An 8,870-nucleotide genomic window follows, 5' to 3' on the forward strand; every position below is an offset into this window, starting at 1 on the left:
AGGTCTGTTCGACGTCTGTCCTGCCATTATGTTTTGGAAGCATATAACTTGTTTGATTTCACAGGTTTAATTCTGGAGAGCAATTTGCCTCAGGATGAATCATGTCTTGTGTCTTACCCATATCTGATTCAGATAATGTTTACACGAGACTTTGGACTTAGACTTTAAAGTTGATGCTGGAACAAGTTAAGACTTTTGGGGCTCTCCAGATGAAATGAATGTATTGTGTATGCAACAAGGACATGAATTTTAGAATTTAGAAACAGAATGTTTTGGATTGACTATTTCTTCCCCAATGAGATGGTGTTTGGAGGTATGGACTTTGAAAGATGATTAGGGCCTGAGGGTGAAGCCCTCTTAAATGGGATCAGTATCCTTATAAAAGAGACCCTAAAATAGCGCTCCCCAACCTTTTTGGCACCAGAGACTGGTGCTCCTATGAGAATCTAATGCCTGATGATCTGAGGTGGAGCTGAGGCGGTGATGCTAGCTCTGGGGAGCGGCTGCAAATACAGATGAAGCTTTGCTAGCTCACTCATGTACCTCTCACCTCTCATCAGGTCACAGGCTGGTACTGGTCCATGGCTCAGGGGTTGGGGACCCCTGCCCTAGAGAGATCTCTAGGGCCTCCCGTCATGTGAGAATACAGTGAAAAGACAGCCACTTATGAACTAAGAAGCTGGTTCTCGCTAGACCCTGAGTCTGCTGGTGTCTTAATCTTGGACTTCCCAGCCTCTAGAACCATGAAAAATAAATGATTGTTGTTTATATGCCACCCAGTGTTTTGTTATAGCAGCCTCACATAAAAAAGAGTAATAAGATATTTATTTAAAAAGTTAAAAATTGAGCATAATGGAAATGTGTTGACCTATTTCAATAGTCTTTTTAATGGGAAAAAGAATCAAAAATTTAACTCTCAGGGAAGAAGATCTTATGGAATGTGTAATTACATTAGTTTCAAGTATTTTTATAATTACCACACCAGTCACAAATGCCTAATGTTCTTCATTGTATTGGTAAAGATGACCAAAAGCAATCATTTTCAAAAAGTTTTTTTGGGGATTGTAATGTCAGTATATTTGAGTGATTAATTTTTCAAACATGTTTATTGGGTACCTTTTATGTACTAAGCAGTGCCAGGCACTGAATTTAAAAAGCCAAATGAAAGGACAGGGAAGGGATCTGACAGTGACATGAATTAACCAAGTGCTGGATATTTCCAGGGAATATGCTCTTTTCCACTCCTCTTCACTTCTATTAATATGTGCTTTCTCCCTGTTAGCATATGCTCTCACCGGCTATAGAAATTGGGTGGGCGTAAGGCATTTGTGACTAGTGTGGTGGTACTCAAAACAAATATAATTACATATTCTAGAAGATCCTCTTCATTGAAAATCTATGTATATCTCTTTCAATTTCAGATAAATATATAGAGTAAAGAAGACAACTTTGAAGTGCAGTCCATCAACCAGCTATTTATTCATCTAATCTTCCTAGCTGCTATTCCTCTGACTCATCTATTTTCCTAGTAGATTTATGTGGTGAAAGGATCAAGAACGTATCTGTGTGTTTGGCTTATTTTAGTCATCCAATTTTTCAGTTTTTCCTTAGCTTAGTTAGGTATTTTTTATGCTAACTTCATATCAGTTCATTAAATTATATGGTGAATTTTAACACTGCAGTATTCATTGATCACAAAAAACTGTTGTCTAGAAGATATTTCATTTCTAAGACAATATGTAAACAATCTTTATTTTTGGCTTTTTGAACACCGCTATTACAGATTGCAGCTTGTATTTCTGGTTCTTTCCTCCCAAATAAATCTTTGAGAATAAATCAGTGTACTATTTCCCAAGCTTACATCATACAACTCTGACATTCAAATCATTGCAAAAATGTGTCTTGAAAACATTTCCTATGTCTTTATAGTCAAAATTTCATAACTTAATCCCTACATGGACAATTGCTAACTCCTTTGCATCTTTCTCTGTTTATAACTCTACAAAAAATGTTAAGATCTCTGGTCTGTTCTTTTATAACAGATGAGAGAAAGAAGTCAACATGCTCTAAACAGAAAGATATAAAAGATGTAAATATGCTATAGAGTATTTTGATTAGTGTCTGACTGAGGATCTTTCTTCTTCTCTTCAGACTCTTGCAAACTTAGTGGATACCAGGTAGGACCACATAGAGCCTTTCTTTTCTTTTTTTTCATTACTTTCCATTTTTTCCTCTTTTCCTTTCTAAGCATTAAATTCTCAACGCCCAGGAGTTTCTAATTCTCCCTTCTTTCCACATTGATAATTAGCATAATTTGAAAATCTTGGTGTTTGCTCTCTTTTGACTACATTCCATATTTTGCTTCTGTTACCGTTCTTCATCTAGATCTTCAGAGCCAACATTTTATTGTCTACTCATGTTGTCTTTTTCTGTCATTACTGCACAGGTTTTTTTCATCTATTCTCTTCCTTGGTGTTTATCTATAGAATCATGATAGCATGCATTACAATACAATACACACTAATTATCATTCTCAGATTAGGCATTATATAAAGAACTAGAAGGACAAAGACCTGGACAGTGTCACCGATAATGACAGACCCAGGTTCAGAGGTATGAGTCCAGGTCTCACTCTTAGTTCAAGTCTGTCCCCTCTACACTGCGGTTTCTCATTCTATGAAAGGGTCAACCACGTTGAGCTCCAATTTTAATTTATTTTAACTTTATGTAAATTCATAACAGTAACTTCCAAGCTCATATTTAGCAAGATGTTAATTTTTTTTCCAAGCCTTACATTTTAGGTAGTTTTTTCCCCACGTGATACTTAACTGAAGAAAGCAAAAGAAACCAAAGTGTACTGAGTCAGACCTGCGTGACTCAGCACATTTCTGCATATTGGGCATATATATGACATGCATGACCTAAAAATATAGCGTACCACAACCAATTCTTAGTCCTCAGACGTACAATCATCTTAGGAATCAAATTGCTTCCCAATGTGATGATTTTTGTTGGTTCATCGATCAGAATGGTCTTCCTTTCCCAGAACCATTTGATACCAAAGAAATCTTGAGGGGTTATTATCAGACTTCGATGGAATTAGAAGCCCATTGATTTGTTCATAAAGCCTCAGAGAAGTTTAAAAATAGTACATAGTTGGTTAATAACACTGCACTGAGGAAAGAACGTACGGTTATATTAGTGGGTCTATGAATAGCATTCATGCATGACTATTTTTCATTTAACAAGAAGTTGTAATTTCTATACATACAAGTTCATCCCAACCAGGTGTATTTTGAGCAGTATATTTTCCCTTTTATAGAATATGTCACATGAAACCATGGGAACAAAACAGAATTGACTTAGAATTTTAGGCAGCTAATTCCTTACTGTATTCCCATTCTTGGATTCTCAGAATCTTATTAAGCTGCCTGGAAAGAATACAATGACTGATTACCTGTATTTTTCAGATAATCAGTCATTGTATTTGATTGACTTCTTTATCTTACTCCTCCTCCCAAATGTGATCTCCCTTTTCTCTTGAGGCATTACAAGAAAAAATACCATTGCAAGTATGAAAGAAGACCTTCTTAAACTAATTTTTGTTCTTTATTTGAATATTATCAAACTGATAAGTGATTTATTTAAGGTTCTAAAATTTATGACCATTAAGGAAAACGTTCATGCATTAATGAAGAAAATCCAGGTGCCTGGCTTCTCCTTATCCCATAGAACCTTTAACACTCCCAGCCCCTTTCCCCTTTTCTAAAGCATACTGGCTCCAGCATACAGAATTTAGTTAAAGTACAAAAATAAATGGGTTTACCAATATAGCTAATGTTTGAAATTGTGTGTATATATGTATTAAGTTACATATGTATTTATAAATATTTAGATAAATATTTATATATATAATCACTCATCGGCTAATTTTTCTATTATCTTGGCACAAGTTTTAAGTAACAAAGTTATACATTCTAGGTAATTCTTGTTGTCATGTTTCTGACAGAGAGGAATTACTACAGGCTTTTAAAAGGGTAGACCTGAGTTTAAATCCCATCTTCAGCACTTACAAATTAGATAGCTTTAGGCAAGTGTGATGGTTAATTTTATGGATCAATTTAATTGGGTCATGTGGTACCCATATGTTTGGTTAAATACTATTCTAGGTATCTCTGTGAGAGTGTTTTTAGATAAGTTTAACATTAAATCAACAGACTGAGTAAAGCAGACTACCCTCTTTAGCATGGGTGGGCCTCAACAAATCAGTTGAAGGCCTGAATAGAACAGAAAGGCTGACCTTTCCCAGAGTAAGAGGAAATTTATCCTGCTTGATTGCTTTAGAGCTGGCTGGGACTTTTTTCCCTTCCTTCAGACTTGAACTGAAAAATCAGCTCTTCCTAGGTTTTAAGCCTTCTGGCTTTTGTACTAGAACTATACCATTAACTCTCTTGGGGCTCTAGCTTGCTGACTGTGTCTTGGGACTAGTCAGTTTCTATAATTGTGTGAGCCAATTCGTTATAACAGATGTCTTTATAAATATATATATCCTATTGGTTCTTTATATATATATCCTATTGGTCTTTATAAATATATATATCCTATTGGTTCTGTTTCTCTGGAGAACTCTGAAGTTACTCAATCTTTCGCAACAATTGATTTCATTACATGTGAAATAGGGATAATATTATCCATTTTATAAGGTTTTTGTCAGGTTTATGAGATCAGGAGGGCAACACATCTTGCACGAAATAGGTGTTTATTAAATGGTAACTGTTATTATAATGATTACTTTTCAGAGCAGAGAAACCTCATTAAGGTCCTAAACTTGAAGGAGACAGTTCTAGTTAGTCCATTTTTTTTTTTTTTTTACAAACTTTCCTTCCGTTTGCAGAAATATAGAGCTTTTGATTTCTGTCCAAGTACTGTTTATTTTCTGATGTCATTTCTCTCAAAATTCCTAGTTAACTTTTTTTATTACAAAATTTTCTAATTCAACAAAGCAGCTAATGATCCACTGGTAATACTCTTGATTCCTATTTTTTGTCTCCTCAGGCTTCAACCTCTTTTGATCCAACCACTTAGGATTGAGGTATCTGGACTTACCTCTATGTGACACACCTTTCTTAGGCCTGAACAACAGAACGAGTTGTCGTGAGAATTTGGATCTTTCAGGCTTGAGGTCAGATCTAGGAATGCATTTGGAAGATATAGGTTACCTGGCGGATTTTGGGTCAGATGGGTCATACCAAATACTCACTGTGGAGGGCTATGCTCTGAAGTGTGCCCCTTTTCTCCCTAATTTTTCTTCCTTTACTACTCTGGACACACAAAAACCATTTTCTACTTTTTTACCTTTCTCTGACTTGCCTTGTTCTGTGTGTATGTGCTGCAGTATTGCACTTATGAGCCGTGAATGAGCAAATACTCAACCTTTTTGCTTTTACCTCCTCAGCTTTAGAGTGGCACTAGTAATATCTACACCTGGGATGGTGGGGAAGATCACACTATGTATGCAAAGTGCCTCGTACCCTGCCTAGTACATCGTAGGTGTACCATAAATGGTAATTATTGCTATTACGTGACTCAGATAGAATAGGTTATGAGTTCCAGGGTGAAGATACAGAGAGAAGATTAAGCCAGAAAGATGTAAGGCAATACAGCCTTGTCAAATTAATGTGTACAAAAAACTAAAGTTGAGGTAGAAAATACTTTTATATATGAAATGTGTGTATCGGAATTGTATACATACATATATATACAATACATACAGTCTACCCTTGAATAATGTGGGGGTTAGGGGCACCTATAACTGTCAGTTGAAAATCTGCATATAACTTTCAACTCTACAGTCAGCCCTTCATATTTGAGGATTCAACCAACTTCAGATAAAAACAGTGTTTTTGAACCATCATTAGGACTCTACAGTTGGGAAATTGAAGTTGAGAATGCGAAAATACTGTTTTCCACGTGTGGTTATTGAATCTGCATATGCAAGACCCACAGATATGAAGAGCAGACTGTATTTATTGAAAAATATCCATGCGTAAGTGGACTCATACAGTTCAAATCCACGTTGTTCAAAGGTCAACTTATATGTGTTTACAGTCCAATAAAGATTGAAGTGTTTAGCCAAATAGAAGCAACAAGTGAGAAGTGCTAGAGATAGTATAGGGATCCAGAATGGCTAGGAGGGAGCAGAGAAAATTACAGTCCAGGTATGACAGGAGTGTATGATACGGGCAAAGTTCTGAAAGTTAATAGGCTGGCAAGGTTGCAAATTGTCACGGTGATATGTGAGGTGATAATCTTATTGTGGTTTTGATTTGCATTTCCCTGATGATTAGTCCTGTCGAGAACCTCTTCATGTATCTGATGTCCATTTGTATGACTTCTTTGGAAAAATGTCTATTCACTTCCTTTGACCATTTTAAAAATCAGATTGTTTATTTTTTGTTATTGAGTTTTATGACTTCTGTAAATATTTTGAATATGAACCCGGGTTTCAGATATATGGTTTGCAAATATTTTCTCCCATTCTATAGGTTGCTTCTAGATTTTATTGATTATTTCTTTTGCTGTACAGAAGCTTTTTACCTTGATGTAACTTGTTGATTTTTTGCTTTTGCTGGTTGTGCTTATGTCTAAAAAGTAATTCAAGACCAATGTCAAGGAGCTTTTCCCTATATTTTCTTTTGGGAGTTTTACTTCAAGTCTTATGTTTAAGTCTTTAATCTATTCCAAGGCGTGTGTGTGTGTGTGTGTGTGTGTGTGTGTGTGTGTGTGTGGTGTGGTGTGAGATAGAGGTTCAATCAATTTTATTTTTCTGTATATGGTTATTTGATTTTTCTATCCTTTCCCCATTGAGTATTCTTGGCTCCCTTGTCAAATGTTAGATGTTGGTCAAAGGGTACAAACTTGCAGTTAGAAGATGAGAAAGTGCTGGAGGTCTAATGCACAGCATTGTGATTATAGTTAACAATACTATATTATAAAACAATTGAATTGAAATTTGGCAGAAGACCTGAACAGACATATCTTCAAAGAGGACGTGGAGATGGCCAATACACATATGAAAAGATACTCAACATCACTAATCATCAGAGAAATGCAAATTAAAACCACAATGAGACATCACCTTACACCTGTCAGAATGGTTATCATCAACAAATCAACAAACAACGAGTGATTGTGACAATGCGGAGAAAAGGGAACCCTCATGCAGTATTGGTGGGATTGCAAATTGGTGCAGCCACTAAGGAAAACAGTTAAAAGGTTTCTCAAAAAACTAAAAATGGAACTATCTTTTGACCTAGCAATTTCACTTCTGGGTATTTATCCAAAGAAATTCAAAACACTAATTTGAAAAGATATATGCACCCCTATGTTCATTGCAGCACTATTTACAATAGCCAAGATAGAGAAGTGATCTAAATGCCCATCGATAGAAATTGGATAAAGAAGAATTGGTACATATATACAATGAAGTATTACTCGGCCATAAAAAAGAATTAAATTTTACCATTTGCCACAACATGGATGGACCTAGAGGATATTATGCTAAGTGAAATAAGTCAGGCAGAGAAACACAAATACCATATGATATTACTTATATGTGGAATCTGAAGAACAAAACAAATAAACAAACAGAACAGAAACAGAAATAGAAACAAACATAACATAATAGAAACAGAGAACAAACTGATGGTTACCAGATGGGAAGGGAATGGGAGCTGGGTGAAAATAGATGAAGGGATTAAGAAGTATAAGTTGGTAGTTACAAAATAGTTATGGAAATATAAAGTACAGCATAGAGAATATAGTCAATTATAACTATATATAGTGCCAGATGGGTACTAGACTAATTGGGAGGATTAGTTTGTAAATTATATGAATGTCTAACCACTATGCTGTAAACCTGAAACTAATATAAAATAATATTGAATTTCTACTATAGTTGAAAAATAAAATAATTACCATATTATGTACTTCAAAGTTGTTAAGAGTCTAGATTGTAAACGTTCTCATCCCCAAATAGAAAAATAATAAATACGTGTATAAATAATAATAATATGTGTCACAACAGAGGTGTTAGCTAATGCTAAGGTGTTAATCATATTGCGATATATAAGCATATCAAATTAACATAAGTGTAACATCTTACACTTATACAGTATTATATGTCAATTATATTTAAAAAAAAATTGTTATAGCCAGAGTCTGAAGGACTGTGGTTGCTCAGGCATCAATTACTTGTCCTCTTCCTTGGTGGCAGCACCCACTTAACAAGGATGGATATGGTTGACTGTTAACTTGTGGTGACCAACCCATTATTTCTGGATCACACAGCTAGCCAGAGGATTAGAATTTGATATCGGCACTTCCAAATACCAGCTGCTCTGCAGAGCAAGCTTTTTTTTTTCATCACATCCCACATTCCTATAGTGCGTACTTCTGAAAATCTTCAGGAAAGAGAAAATACTTGAGCTAACTTTTCAATGACATTCTCAGCGAAGGGTCCTAAATGGGAGAGTACAGCATGTTCAGAGAAGTTAGAACAGAGTGTGTCTGAGTGTAGGCACAAAGTGGGCACGATAATGGAAAATGAAAACAGTGCAACTGGGCAGTCCCTGAGCTCATAAATAGAAATGTTACGCTGGAATCCTCGAGTTATTGAGATCATTAGACTATGTTAAACAAGAATGACATGATGAAATTTGTGTTTGTTCAGTGAGTGAATTGGAAAGGGATTCAGCCGGAAACTAGTAAATCAACTAGGAAATATTTCTATAAATGATAAGAAATGTCAAGAAGCCCAGTACAGAAAATATTGGTGATGTTGGAGAGCAGGGAATAGCTCAGACAGGTAT

The sequence above is a fragment of the Pteropus alecto genome, unplaced genomic scaffold, assembly GCF_000325575.1.
Source record: "Pteropus alecto unplaced genomic scaffold, ASM32557v1 scaffold72, whole genome shotgun sequence".
Taxonomy (NCBI): Eukaryota; Metazoa; Chordata; class Mammalia; order Chiroptera; family Pteropodidae; genus Pteropus; species Pteropus alecto.